A 15,493-nucleotide genomic window follows, 5' to 3' on the forward strand; every position below is an offset into this window, starting at 1 on the left:
AATTATTATAATTTTAATTTTTTATATCGTTTTGAATATAATGATGTATTTGTAATTTGTACATAAGTGATTCTTTGGTATTCGGATTGTCATGTTATTTTTCTTTGGAAAAATGAAAACTAATAATCTCACCTTTGTCATTTATGCTCAAAACAATCCCACCTTTTTTAAATGTAGTAACAATCTTTCACCCTTTTGAAATCTAGTAATAATCCCACCTTTAACTCTCATCTGCTCAAAATAGTCTTTTAACCGGTTTGTAAAATTGGTGACTTATTTTAGAAGGTAAGTAGCCATGTGTCACCTTCTAATTAGTCTTATTTTAAAAAAAAACAAACAATAAAAAAAATACAACAATACCCTTTCCCCTTCCCTCTACTTGATCCCACCTAAACCAGCCCCCATCCCGGTGTTCAAAATCCTCCGTCAAATTCATCCCTTTCCATGTACACCGCTTGGTGGTAGCCACCACCCAAAACTTGGCATCCTCAATTGGCAAAGGCCGCCCCCACATCCTCCTACCCCGCATTTTGAACTCACCTTTCTTCGACACCGTCGACGAAATCTATGACATTATCCGGTTGGAATAGGATAAGGGAGTTTTGATCGAACTCTCTTTTGTTCGGGCTTGGGCTTTCGGTGGGGTTCGAATGGTAAAGTAGGTTTCTAGGTGTGTTGACGGTGGAGAGATAGAGAGTAAGTGGATGGTTTTAGCGGCAGTTGTGGTGGTGTTGAGGAGGTGGTTGGCGGTGGTGAGAGAAGTGCAGTTGCAAGAAAAGGAAGGAGAAAGAAGGTGGGGGTTAGTAGTGGGCTCGTGGGTAGTGAGAGTAGGGGGGTTAGGTGGTGATGTTGTGGTGGTTATGGTGGGCTGCCATGAAAGATGGTGGTGAGGTGGGAGGAGAGAGATTAAAGAAAAATATTAAAAAAATTAAAAATAAAATTTAACCTGTTAAACAGGTTATAAGTAAATGGGACTGTTTTGAGAAGATTGGGGTTAAAGGTGGGATTGTTTTCAAATTTCGAAAAGGTGGGATTGTTTTGAGCAGAAATAGTAAATGTGGGATTATTAATTTTCATTTTTCCTTTTTTTTTTGGTATGCAAAATATAATCCACTAATTTATAACCAGAGCAACACATAGATGCTATAAAAAAATATTTCTTTAATTAATTTACCAAACAAAAAAAAAAAGGTTTTTCTAAGTTATGCCCCCAAACTTTTTCGATTTCTAAGCTGTGATCATGCTTTTTCAAACGTCTAAATTGTGCCATCAACCTTACTAATTTTTATTAACAATAACCTTTGACATTAAATATAACCTTTTTTTTTATTATTTTATTTTCTTATTTTTAAATTTTTTTTAAAATGTTAAACCAATTAGAACGGGACACGTGTCAAATTAATAACGCCACGACACCTTTTTTGATAAAATAACTTAACTTTCGCTAACGAATATGGCTGTTAAAGGGTATATTTATTGATAAAATATCGTGAGGTGGAGGGCACAACTTATAACTTTAAAAATGTATGGGTACAACTTAGAAACCAAAGAAATTGGGGAGCATAGCTTAGAAAAACCCAAAAATATATGATTTGAAACTTCTTATTGATATTAGAAAAAAGTTTGACATTTAATATGGAGCAATAATATCCATACTTCCCTACCTTATAAAAATCCATATCCATACCATATAAAAAGTACAAGAAAACTCTTATGAATAGTGTGCTTCCAATTCTACCCTTCAAAATGTTTATCTACACATTTATCCTCAATTACTCTTATGAATAGTATGTTTTCAATTTTATCCTTCAAAATATTTAGTTACACATTTACTCTCAATAACCGCTTTTTTTTTTTTTTTTGTTTTTTTTTTTTGTTTTTTTTTTTTTTAAAAAAAAAAGAAAGAAAAATAATGTGTTCAAGCAATTCATACTACAAGGCGGAAAAGCATTACAAGATCAGATGACAGTATTTAATGTTATAAATTTTGTAGTAGACGAGAGACGAGTGCAAATTATTGAGTAAAATAAAGATAATAATGGTAATAATTAAGCTTCAATAAAGATGTTAACTGCTAAAAGCTTTTGGTATGCAGAATGGAGGTTATACTACTTTAATCATGCAGATATTGTGTTATCAATCTATCATAGAATGTTTATAGTATAAAAAAAAAAACATATTGTATATAATTTGCAATAATATCGTTGTGATGACTCGAATGAACAATACAAGAGGGGGATGAATTGTATTGTAGAAGAAGTAGGGTAATTTTTGCAGAAATATGTAAAATAAACTCAAAGAAACTTAAAGTGCAAATAGAGATTTTTCTATGGAAAAACTTCTTGGCCCTAATCAAGAAAAAAAAACCACAACCACAAGGGATTTTAAACTCAACTTTTAATTATATTGGGGCAAACAACCTATTACAAACTAAGAGCACCCACAATGGTGGGGTGGCTCACAATTTTCGCTTCCCTACTTTTCCCCCTTCACACATCATATTCCACAATCTTGAGTCACCCTCTTGAGTCAGTCCCTTTATTTTTCCTACAATGGTGAGTAACCCCACCATTCTCTCTGCTACTTTTATCAATACCTCACTATTTTTTGTCTCTCCTACCAATGGAGTTTATGTTTAATTATTCTTCTAATAAACATATTAGTCGAACTAATGACATCTATAAGTTCTTGAATTTGTCATTAATTTAGTTTACGTAATTATTGTTTGTAATAATTATCAAAGTATTCGTAATAATGACATGATTAATTTAAATATTATTAAAAAAAAATATATTGAAGACTTAACTATTATTACTCGTAAAATAACAATATCACATTTAATTCATAGACGGAACTGAAAAGAACACGGAAAAACATAACAATGAAAAAAACATTACATAAGAAAATAATTATCCGACTACTTGATATCGTCATTCATTACCAAAACGACTCCATACGTGCTCAACCAAGTCTTTTTTCAATGACCCATGAGTCTCCCTGTCTCGGACATTATTTCTGTTTGCCATGTAACCCACTAAACTGAAATTACGTAGTCGTCCTTCTCTCACAGTGAATGGTTGGTTAATATATTGGTTTGAAGATCCGGCTATATTTTGAGGTTGATCAGTGATAAATTCAGATGCATCGTAATGCAAATAGTTCTCTCGCTCATCTTCAACAATCATATTATGCATGATAATACATGCCATTATAATTTTCCATAGGATTTATGTCGACCATGCGAGAGCTGGTTGTCGTATTATTGCGAATCGAGCTTGTAACACTCCGAAGGCACACTCAACAACTTTGCGATAACTTTCTTTCTTCCTCGTAAATAATCTTTGCTTAGCAGTTTGTGAAAGCTTGATGGCTGGGATAAATGCTGCCCATTTTGGATGTATACCATCTGTAAGGTAGTATCCCATATTGTATCTATTTCCATTCACATTAAAACTCACCTCTGGGGCTCGACCTTCACAAATATCATTGAACATTGGCGACCGTTGGAGGACATTTATATCATTTAGTGAACCAGGTGTGCCAAAAAAATCATGCCATATCCACAAGTCTTTGGAAGCAACAACTTCTAAAATTATGGTCGTTATACTTCTTCCTTGGTACATTCCTTTCCATGCACGTGGACAATTTTTCCACTCCCAATGCATGCAGTCAATGCTCCCCAACATACCGGGGAATCCACGAACATTACTTTCACGAATAAGCCGCTCTACATATGAAGGTGTTTCCCTCCTCAGGTACTCTTGTCCAAATTTAGAGATAACCCCTTCAACAAAGTGTTGGAGACAATCTCTTGCTGTACTTGCCGCAATTTTGAGGTATTCATCAACTGCATCGGTTGCTGTACCATAAGCCAACATCTTCATTGCCGCAGTGCATTTTTGAAAATCCGAAGCACCAAGTCTTCCAGTGGCATCATCCCTTTGTCAAAAGTTTTCGTTACTTTCACTTAGCTCATCAAAAATGCGCGTGAAAACGTGTTTACGCATGCGAAATCTTCGACGAAACATATCGTCATTATAAAGTGGTTTGGGACTGAAGTAGTCGTTATATAACCGTGTATCAGCATCTTCACGATCTCTTGGTACGTACCACCTTTGCTTCTCAGGACCAGGAGTGAATGGGACCTAAAAAGTAGAGGTGACAAAGGGGACAACAGCTGAATTGATCGCTTCCTCAATTAATTCCTCTTCCTTACGCCTCTGAGTAATTCATTCGTGCCACTCAACATAGTCGTTCACCATATAATAAAAAAATACCATAACTTGATGAACTAGATGAATTTGAATCAGAATTTAATTTTGGGTATATATGGTAAGAGTAGTGTTTAGTGTGAGACTGTTTTTGTGAGGAAGGGTATTTTTGTTTGTATGTTGAACTACAAAGTGAATAGGACTTATATAGAAATTTGTAAATGATTTAAAAACAATTACAGATGAGATAATGTATGGGCACAAAAAAGTAGAAGATGAGATTTTTGATAAGGTTTTTCAGATTTCCATCCAATTACAAAACAAAGCATGTATTGGCACACAACTCTAGATAATGAGATGTTCTGATCATTCTGATCATATATCTTGATTTCTATCCAATTACGAATTATTATATAGGCACACAACTCTAGAACATGAGATTACTGATTAGGTTTGCAGATTTTCATCCAACTGCAAACCAATGTTTGTGCCCATATCTCTAGAAGATGAGATTAAAGAGTTTCTTCATTAATAAGTCAATAACTTCAATTATATTTAAATAGCATTAATTAAAACAAGTTTTACATATGCTCAGAAAACAATTGTTAAATCATACCAAATGAACAGCAACATAAATTAAGGCAAACGTTGAAGAAGCTTAAACTAACTTAAAATAACATTAAACTAACAACATGAATAATTAGCCTAAAAGGTGGCTGAAATCCTCTTTCAATTTCTGAAATAGTTGTTGGTCGTCCTCAGAGAGGTTTGGTTTTGCAAGTAGAAAACTAAATAACTTGAACCACTTTTCCTCCTCTTTCCTCTTTTTTTTCTCAACATCTCGCTCCTTTTGATAATCCAACATTTGTTGCGCTACATCAGCCCGCTTCTCATCAACGCTTTTGTATTGCTCCTTCATCACATTCATCTTTGATAGGGCTTGAGTAAACAAATCTAAACTACTAATTCCAGAACTAGCTACAGATTTACCTTTTCTTTTTGCCTTTTTCACCCCATCTGGACGTCCACGCCGACTTACTTCCGTTGGAGTATCTGGTTCTGATCTTTTGGAGCTGTCACTTTCACTAGTATTCGGCACTTGCTTGTTTGTTGGCCTCCATTTATCAAATTTTTTAACACATCCCATATACTTATTAAAGTGAACTGGGCTTCGTTACATGATGCACTCTACATTTCTTGAGCTTCAGTCATGACATTGTAAGTGTTGGTACCAGGCCACTTGCATTTCTACGTTGTGCCTCAGCATAGCTCTCAACCCATAGGTTCACATCTTTTTTTATTCTACCCCAATGACCTTTCATAGCTCTCAAGGTTCTGCGGCGGATAGTGGAAGAATTGTCTTTCCTGGCTTGCTCATAAAAATCATATATGGATTTCCACATCATAGCCAATCTCTGATATGTTGCTGTCTCCGGATCTTCAATCGCACATTCTATCCAAGCTGAGACAAGTGCGTCATCTTCTTGTGCACCCCACTTTGCATTTGACGAGGTGGTGTTGCTATCTTGCGGATCTTCACCATCAACGTCATCATCGTCATTTTCATCATCATTGGCATTTCTTTCAGGAGGAGTTTTGTTGCTACTTCCATCTCCCCCGGGAGTTGTTGGACTATTCTCCACTTGGTTTCCAACGTGTTGAGACATTGGGAACATTAAACCAGAAGAAAAATTTTGGGGAATTTGATTCATGAATTGTTGTTAGAATTGGTTAGGAAACTGTTGTTGAAACTGGTTAGGAAACTACTGATTAAGATTTATAATTGGTCGGTTAGGAATGTTATAATATAACATTCTTTGAACATTTGGATTAGCAAGACCATTTGGATCAAAGTGGAGATTAGCTTCAAAATTTGGAGAATTGGAACTAATTTGGTAATTTGGATTATTTGGGTTATGTGGAGAGTAGAAATTATTTTTTTGATTATTAGGAATATTAGGATCCATAATTAGGACTACTATTATTTTTTTGGGGTTTAAATAATATATAACTTAGCTTTTGTGGGTTAGTAAGGGATGGTAAAAAATTTAAGTGTGAATAACATAGGCAAAATTGGTCTCTTTTTATAGGCAAAATATAAGAAAGCCGTTGGTAAATTTTTTATTTTTTTTTTAAATTCAGAGCAGTTTTTTTTTTTTTTTTTTAATTACCGTTGAAAGTTTTTTAAGAGATAAAAATCATTTGAAAATATAAGCTCCAACAGCTATAAAATCAATGGCTTCAATTTAATCAACACAAAAGTAAGTGGACACATGGCGAAAATCTGGCGGACCACGTCCTCCCTGACGCGCGTCAGAAATTTCAGAATTTTTTTTTTAAAACAATCGAGCGGTACCGTTTTTCAGCAATAAATGGCGAAAAACTGGTTAGGAAACTGTACCGTTTTCATAATTTTGGTTAGGAAACTGTTGTTGAAACTGGTTAGGAAACTGCTGATTAAGATTTATAATTGGTCGGTTAGGAATGTTATAATATAACATTATTTGAACATTTGGATTAACAGGACCATTTGGATCAAAGTGGAGATTAGCTTGAAAATTTGGAGAATTGGAACTAATTTGGTAATTTGGATTATTTGGGTTATGTGGGGAGTAGAAATTATTTCCTTGATTATTAGGAATATTAGGATCCATAATTAGGACTACTATTATTTTTTTGGGTTTAGATAATATATAATTTAGCTTTTGTGGCTTAGTAGAGGGATGGTAAAAAAATTTAAGTGTCTCTTTTTATAGGCAAAATATAAGAAAGCCGTTAGTAAATTTTTTTTTTTTTTAATTCAGAGCACATTTTTTTTTATTACCGTTGAAAGTTTTTTAAGAGATAAAAATCATTTGAAAATATAAGCTCAAACAGCTATAAAATCAATGGCTTCAATTTAATCAACACAAAAGCAAGTGGACACATGGCAAAAATCTGGCGGACCGCGTCCTCCCTTACGCGCGTTAGAAATTTCAGAATTTTTTTTTTAAACAATCAAACGGTACCGTTTTTCAGCAATAAATGACAAAAAAAAATGAAACGCAACATTCAACTTCACGTGGGCCGAGGCATCAAGTGACCCGCCAGAGAGGGCATCCCCAACCTATGGGTTACCCATGAGTCACCTCCTACAATGGTGAGGTAGCTCAAATGGAGGAGAGAGAAAGTTGTGGGGAGGGTGCTCCCACCATTGTGGGTGCTCTAAGACACTAACCCAAGTTTCTCAACGAACTTGAGTCCCCTTCAACTGATCCCTCAACTAGTTGAACTCTCTAAACTCGTTCTCTCTTTCTCTTTACTTCACTCCTAGAAGTAGCGGAAAGACCTGTAGGACTAGGCATAGTTGCATGTTTAGCCAAAAAATCGATCCCCTAAATTGTTCTTGAAAAAGAAGATTGTTGTGCTTCTCTTTGGAAGAAACGTGCATACGATCGATATCATCTTCATCTTACAAAAGAATTTTGCTCGCTACCCTTAAAGCCTTATGCTCCACAAGCCAATGAATACATGAGTAAGAATGATTTCATAGAATACATAGATGATTATGTTTCAGACTTCAATATTAGACCACGTTACTATCACTCAGTCGAATCTGCATCCTTTTATGAAGCTACGGAAAAGTGGATATATAGTTGAAGCCAAGGACATCTTAGTAAAGGCAACTAAAGTTTTCGTCGCTAGTTTTTTGGTTGTTGCAACAGGTGATGAAAATGACAAGAGTTACATACATGATATCCCTAGATTGAATGATTTTAAGGGAGATGTCATGCATTCTAGTGAATATAAGTGTGGTCGTGAGTTTCAAGACAAGGATGTTTTGGTTGTTGGATATGATAATTCTGGGATGGAAATTAGTTATGACTTATGTAATGCAAGAGCGAACACCTCAATTGTTATTAGAAATTCGGTTAGAGTTCTTAATTCTTAGCATCTTGTATATACTATTGAACTCGTTATATATGTAACACAAATGAAGTATGGTTATGTGGGAAGAATTAAACTCGATCAATTAGAATTTGTTAATATGTGTAGGTTCATGTACTCCCAAGAGAAATGATCTTTGTGGGCGTGCACTTGTTAAAATACTTGCTTTATCAACGACGGATGTTGTAATTACATTTGCTAGAAAATTGAATTATGGAAATTTGGTCAAGTATGGAATTTATCGACCAGATGAAGGTCCCTTTTTCTTGAAGGCAACCAAAGGAAGAAGCCTAGTGCTTGATGTAGGAACTATAGCCAAAATTCAATCAGGGGACATTATTTTTGTTGTTCACAATATTTTTAAGGAAATTTGTTACTTTGTATTAAGTTTCTGAATTATTATTATTACTAGTTTTGGCCCCGTGCAATGCACGTTTTATAAAGTAAGATTTATTAATAATAGTCAAATTGAAATAATATGACTTATGTAATAACATTTTTTTTTTTTTGATATTTAAACTCATTAATGTCTATCCTTTAAATTCTTATGTGTTACCACTATATAAAAATAAATTTATTAAAAGAATTTTAATTTTTTTAATAGATTTTTTCTTAAAGAAAACGTATTTTGGAGGAAAAATTTTTCACAAAATTATGCCAAGTGTCCCATCCGGTGATTACTTTAGAATATAGTATAGATTATTATTATTATTATTATTATTATTATTATTATTATTATTATTATTATTATTATTATTATTATTATTATTATTATTATTATTATTATTATTATTATTATTATTATTATTATTATTATTATTATTATTATTATTATTATTATTATTATATCTCAAAAACAAAAGTCATACAACCTACAATAAGTTAGTGGGAAGCCGAGATACAATATGGGCTCCCACTCCTCTAGCTATAGCAAAGCTTACCCTGGTGAAGATATGAGCTGTCGCACGAGCCCCAATGTCTTGCGTCGTCGAGAACCTCTGAACCCGCTTCAGCAACGCAACAATCTCTTTCTCTAATTCCCCAAGAAAGTAAATGGAGAAGGGAATGAAACCATATCCATTTGCCTGACAACGAGCTTCATACTTAACCCGCTTCCGATGAGCCGCATCAGTCACAACTCGTCCAGGAACAAAGTCAGCTAGCCCTATCTGCGTCAAAGGTGAAGACCCTGTAAAGTCGACAAATACATCACGACTATGATCCTATGAATAAAGTAAAACATCGGTAGGTCTGAGGGCCCCGTCATTCCCTCCAAACAACCCTATGTCAACCTCCTTTCTAGCTGAAATTCCAAATCTGTAGCAAATATCAACAATGGTATACCAAACAACAATATGACGATGTTTAATACCCACAATACCAGCACATGACACCGCGTGGTCGCCAAAAATATCCTTAGTAAAAACCCCAGAACAAGTAAAGCACGGCGTCGAGACAAAGAACAATGGAACACCCATCCGGTAGCACAACACACATCGATATGTCTTCGCGTTCATCGTCTGACCTAACCCAGAAATAAGGACAAACCGTAGCCAAGTAGAGGTGTGAACTCCTTGTTGCGATTTCCACAATGCTGTTTGACGAGGAGATAAAGAGAAGGTGGATTCTGCAGATGTGGTAACCTTTGTGAAATATATATCTGCCAATTTCTTCATCAGTTTAGGGGCAGTGACCTGACAAGATTTACTTAAAATGTCTGACTCAACCACTCCATTATACAGAAGCAACGCATCCGCTAAGGCTCGACCAAGGCCAACAACGCTAGCATGCCGTAGAAGCTTTGTCTGCAACCCAGCAGACTATAACCGAGAGGCAAGAAAGGCATAATGAAGAACATCACCTGCGGAATAAACACCCAATCCGCCAAACGCAAATGGTAAGGTGGAAAGCCACCACTTCCAATCACCAAACCCATGCCCCGAAGCGGTAACAATACACTCCAAAGAAGATTGAAGATTCTCGTCAAAAGTGCGGCGAGCCTCCTCAAAAGTATTAGAAGGACAAGTACGCAAAGCAAAGTAGAGTTCAGAAAATCCGGTACATGCCCTAAGCAACAACAATTAATACTGAGGATCATCGAGCTTAGCTACCCTATCCATTAGAGCAATGGTCTTAGTGACCCTCTGCATCACAAGGTCACCTCAAAAACTGGGATCAAAACTAGCTGGACCACCAAGAAACTTAACATCATGTGAAGGTCGAGCAATATTAGGCGGAAAGACACCCACAAGCCTGCTTCGAGGGTCCTCTGAAGGCCAGAAAACTTCAGTTTTTTCCACGCATATTGAGATGCAACCAAAATGAGGCCCTTCCTCTATGATCAACTCTAGAACCTTCCCCACAACCAAAGTATCACCAATAATAGTGTCGTCATCCAAATACCACGCTTGAAGACATAAGTCAAAAGCATCTCTGATTTTACAAACCAGGGGAAGTAAAATCAAAGCAAAAAGTAGAGGACCAAGGGGATCACCTTGCTGCACCCCTTGACACGACCATAAGGATTGGTCCCCATCATACAATCTGGCTGGATTAGAATAGCATAATTCAACCCATCGTGCAATGCCCGGACAACGACGACGAACTTTAAGCAACATGACTGTACGATCAATAAGATTGAAGGCATTTTGAAAATCCACCAACAACATTGAAAGACCAACATCAGAACCACGGTCCTCAATCAACCGATTCAAAGCATGAAGATTTGCCTCACCACCTGAAGAGACCCCAACGCCAAATTGAAGACCATCAAAGTAACTTCCTAAAGACTGGCCAACCATAACAACACCCACCTTCGAAACTAGACGCCGACAAATAGTACCCACAGCTATAGGACGAATACTACCACCGGGCTTTACAAGTGGTGTAAGAGGAGCACTAGAAATATACTCTCCTAGTTTCACAAGACACTTTCTAGCTAGAAAAAGATTAACCACCCTGGAAATAGAGTCAACTAACTCATCTGATACTGCCACGCAACACCACTCAAGCAATCCATTAGGTGCTAAGCACTTAAACCGAGCTACCACATGATGTGCCACATGGAAAAATCTTAATCTAATCCAAAACAACAGCTGAATTACATTACAAGAATCAGGTCAAATAGCAACGGATCAGTTCCGACAGCTTGAAAATCTGTCGGAAAAATCGATATTTTCGACGGATTTATTTTCCGTCGGATATTTCCAACGAATTAAAACATTCCGTCAGAATATATGTGCTTTCCGACGGAATTTTCCGTCGGAATTTACAGTTTCCGACGGATTTACAGTCCGTCGGAATTTTCCGTCGGAACGTAATTTAAAAAAATTTTAAAAAATTAAATTCATGATCCCAAACCCTAAAATCAACCCCTTCCCCATTTCTCTCATATTTCCGCCTCTTTTTTCTCTCTCTTATCTGTTTCAGCTCTCTCTCTCCTTCCTCTTTCATTCCCTAACTTCCCTCATCTCCTTCCTCCTTCGTTCTCCCTCTTTTCCTTCCCTCTTCTCCTTCTCCTTTATTCCTCTCTTCACCGCCCTTTCTCTCTCCTCCAACCAACAGCAGTGCAACACCAACAACCACCACCAACAACCGCAACAGCTAACAGCTACAACAACCGCAACATCAAGCTTCATCAACCACCACCAACAACAACCACAACAGCGGCGCAACACCAACAACAATCGCGCATCAACAACTAACCCAACAACCGCCATCACAAGCTTCCCACCTTCCACCCTCAAGGTCTTGTTTTGTAGATCTTGTTGTAATTGTAATGATAGATTGTAAATTTTATTGGATAATTGTATATTTATATATTTGATTTAATTTTTGTTGGTTAATTATCGTTTTGCTTCATGAAATTATGATTAAATATGTAGATCTACTGGTTTTGAGTGTGTGTGTGGTATTTTTATTATTTTGTTGTGTAAATTTTTGTTTTTGGGGCTATTTTTTTTTTGGGTTAATTTACAATTTTTTGGGGGGCTTTTCATTTTTTTGGGCTTATTATTGGTTGTGGCGGTGTCGATGGTGGTGTATGGTGGTGGGATAGGGTCGTTGGTGGTGTCGGTGGTGGTGTGTGTTTATGGGATAGGGTTGGTGGTGGTGTGTGGTTCTGGTTGGGTCGGTGTGCAGTGGGGTCAGGATGGGGGGGCTGGTGGTGTGGGGTGGTGGGAGGTTTTTTTTTTTTTTTAATGGATTTTCCGACGGAATTTCCGACAGACTCATTTTCCGTCGAAAATTTCCGACGGACTTTTTCACACCCCGAAAACCTCTTCCGAAGCATGAAATCCGTCGGAATTTCCGTCGGAAAAGGTCGATTTTCCTACGAACACGACGACACTTTCCGACGGAAAACAGGGTGTTTCCGACGGAATTTTTCCATCGGAATTTAGCTGTTTTCTTGTAGTGATAGAAATGAGATGAAGGTCGTCAACAGGTATATCAGGCAATGATGGAGCTGAACAAGTAGGGTGTTTAGACTATAAATCCGCGAGAGTGGCGTCATTATAAGGAGCAACGCCTGAAGAAGAAAGAACTCGAACTGCATAAGTGTAATGACCATCACAAATCTTCCTACGACACTACTTGATATTACGCTCCTCCAAATCAAGGTCCTCATCACCAACCACTGATAAAGTAGGAGAATCCTCTGCCAAAGTATCCCTCACAAGCTGCAAAATACCACCTGGTGCATGCACTCCAAGACCTAATAGCGTGGGAATTACTCTCTTCTTGATGCTGATGTTTTACTAATGACCTAGACTCGGAGTTTCTCCACGGGCGAATGGTTTTAAGGGTGCGAAGAGGTAACACCAACAAAGAGACCCAACTAGAAATGTCATCGGGCTTAGAGATCACCTTATTAAGGCTAGGGCACCTTTCAGAACCCGAGAAAATCCCAAACGACACTTGGGAGGTATAGACTTCATAGTACGAAACCCCTTGGAGAACAAACAATCAAGAAGAGCCACATCAAAACCATAATTTTGATCTTGCACCGAACCACCTAAGCGTCCAAGCTGAGCCGAAGAAGAGAGAGCTTGTGGCTTGGAGAAACCGTGAAGCACAAAATGAACAATACCATCTCCTTCATCCAGGGATGGCACAAAATCAGTCGGACTATGACAACACTTATTATTATTATTATTATTAATATTATTATTATTATTATTATTATTATTATTATTATTATTATTATTATTATTATTATTATTATTATTATTATTATTATTATTATTATTATTATTATTATTATTATTGTTGTTGTTGTTGTTGTTGTTGTTGTTGTTATTGTTATTATTATTATTATTATTATTATTATTATTATTATTATTATTATTATTATTATTATTATTATTATTATTATTTTTATTTTTATTAGTATTAGTATTATTACAATTATTATATCTCTAAAATATATCAAGTCATACAACCTACAAAATATTAGTGGGAAGCTGATATACAATCTGGGCCCCCGCTTCTCTAGCTATAGCAAATCCTATCCTACTGAAGATATGATCTGCAACACGAGCTCTAATGTCTTAAGTCTTCGAGAACCTCTAGATCCACTTCAGCAATGCAACAACCTCTTTTTCTTACTTCCCAAGAGAAGAGAAAGAGAAAGGAAGGAAGCTGTTTAGGGTAATTTTACCCTGCCACGTGGCCCAATCAGAGGATGACACGTGTCAACCTCAGAATGGTCCAGAGTGGACCAATCCCTGCTTGACACGTGTCATTCCAGAAATAAAGGGAAAAATGGCGGCCTTCAGGCCCAAATCCCGAGAACGCCGCGAAGCGCGCAGCCCACCAATGATTAGGGTTCAGTGACCTAATCAGGGGCACAATTTCCAAAGACCCTATAAATAGGGAGATGTCCCTCATTTTGAGGGCACGTTTTACCATTCATTACACTTGCATTCTCTTACATCAGAGAAACACCTGAGCTTGGAATCCGAGCAGATAACCACCTTAATTTTCGTCCTCTTTAGTCCTTTTCAAGTTACTAACTTGACCGTTAGAGGCGGAGCTCCAACCACCCGGAGTCTCCGTTATTTTGCAGGTACATTTCGGCCGGATCAGACTTCGTGACGTAACTCTCCCGAGGGACAAAAACACCCAAAACATTTGGCGCCGTCTGTGGGGAGAGTACCTCGAAGATGGTTCAAGAGTCTGTACCACCCCCTAACCGTCTGGGCGATGACCCAGAAGTTTTTACAGACCAGGAGGATGAAGATCCTCAGGTCGAAACCTTTACAGCCGAAGACGGCTCTCTTAGAATCAAGCGCATCCGGCCCAGAGTGACTCTGGAGCGGGGTGCCTCCCTGGCGGGTCCGAGCAGACCCACTGGGCAGCCGGAAGGGGAAACCCAAACGACAGCTGGATCAGCCCCTGTCACCCGAGACGAACTTATATGATTCATGACAAGTTTCAAGTCGGGCTGGCCCAAGTAAAGGTCAGTCGGCGAAGAAGACTCCTCCAGAGAAGGGGAAATCAGTCAGAGACCGGCAGCCCACTCCTCATCCAAAGGAGAAGGAAACCGGGACCATTGATTGGTAAAAAATTCTCCTTCCTGGGAAGAACACCTATAACCCTCGCCGGACTCAGCAGCCGGTTAGAAGTAAAAAATCGACTCTTGATGCCCGGGAGATCATTAACCGGAAGAGAAACCAATCGCTGTCTGAGTCGGCTTCAACTTCGAACTTTCTAGACAGCTTCAACAATATTTCTGCAGGGAGTGCACCCTCCTTGCATGAGAGCCAGACAGGCGGTAATACCGTCCATTCTGGCCCTCACATGATTGGAGCTGTACCGTATGTGCCTACTCAGGCTTACGGACAGTATCCTCCTCACTTCATGCAGCCGGCCTTTTTTGGAGGTCAGGCGGCATATCCAAATGTCCAGCCATTGGACTGGCAGCTCCGTCTGCTGCGCCTGGGTGAACAGCCTTCTGCGTTCACCCGGGAGATAACCGAGGCGGCCCAGCCGGCCAAGGTTAAGAATGTGTTGGTTGGTACCTATGATGGTACCACCAACCCGGAATACCACCTTATGGCTTACACCAACCTCATGTATCTGCAGGGGTTGGATGATGCCACTTGGTATCGGTGCTTCCCGGCTACATTGAAGGGCATTGCCCCACAATGGTTTGGCAATTTGCCAGCCGGGTCCATCGATAGCTTCAGGAAGCTCGCCTTCCTGTTTGCTTCCAACTTCTCAATGAACATACCTGCTAAGAAAACAAGCCTTGATTTGAGCACTGTTAAGCAGGGAGAGAGAGAAGGGCTGCACTCCTATGTCAGGCGGTTCAATCTGATCAGAATTCAGATTCAAGGACTGTCTGACAAGGT

General features: G+C 38.0%; 1 pseudogene; it reads left to right on the forward strand.

Moving 5' to 3' along the window:
- The first annotated feature begins 7,364 nt into the window (after window positions 1–7,364).
- On the forward strand, window positions 7,365–8,533 carry LOC145557737 (putative indole-3-pyruvate monooxygenase YUCCA10 pseudogene; annotated as a pseudogene).
- Window positions 8,534–15,493: the final 6,960 nt, after the last annotated feature.

This window comes from Chenopodium album, chromosome 9 (genome assembly GCF_948465745.1).
Source record: "Chenopodium album chromosome 9, dcCheAlbu1.1, whole genome shotgun sequence".
NCBI lineage: Eukaryota > Viridiplantae > Streptophyta > Magnoliopsida > Caryophyllales > Amaranthaceae > Chenopodium > Chenopodium album.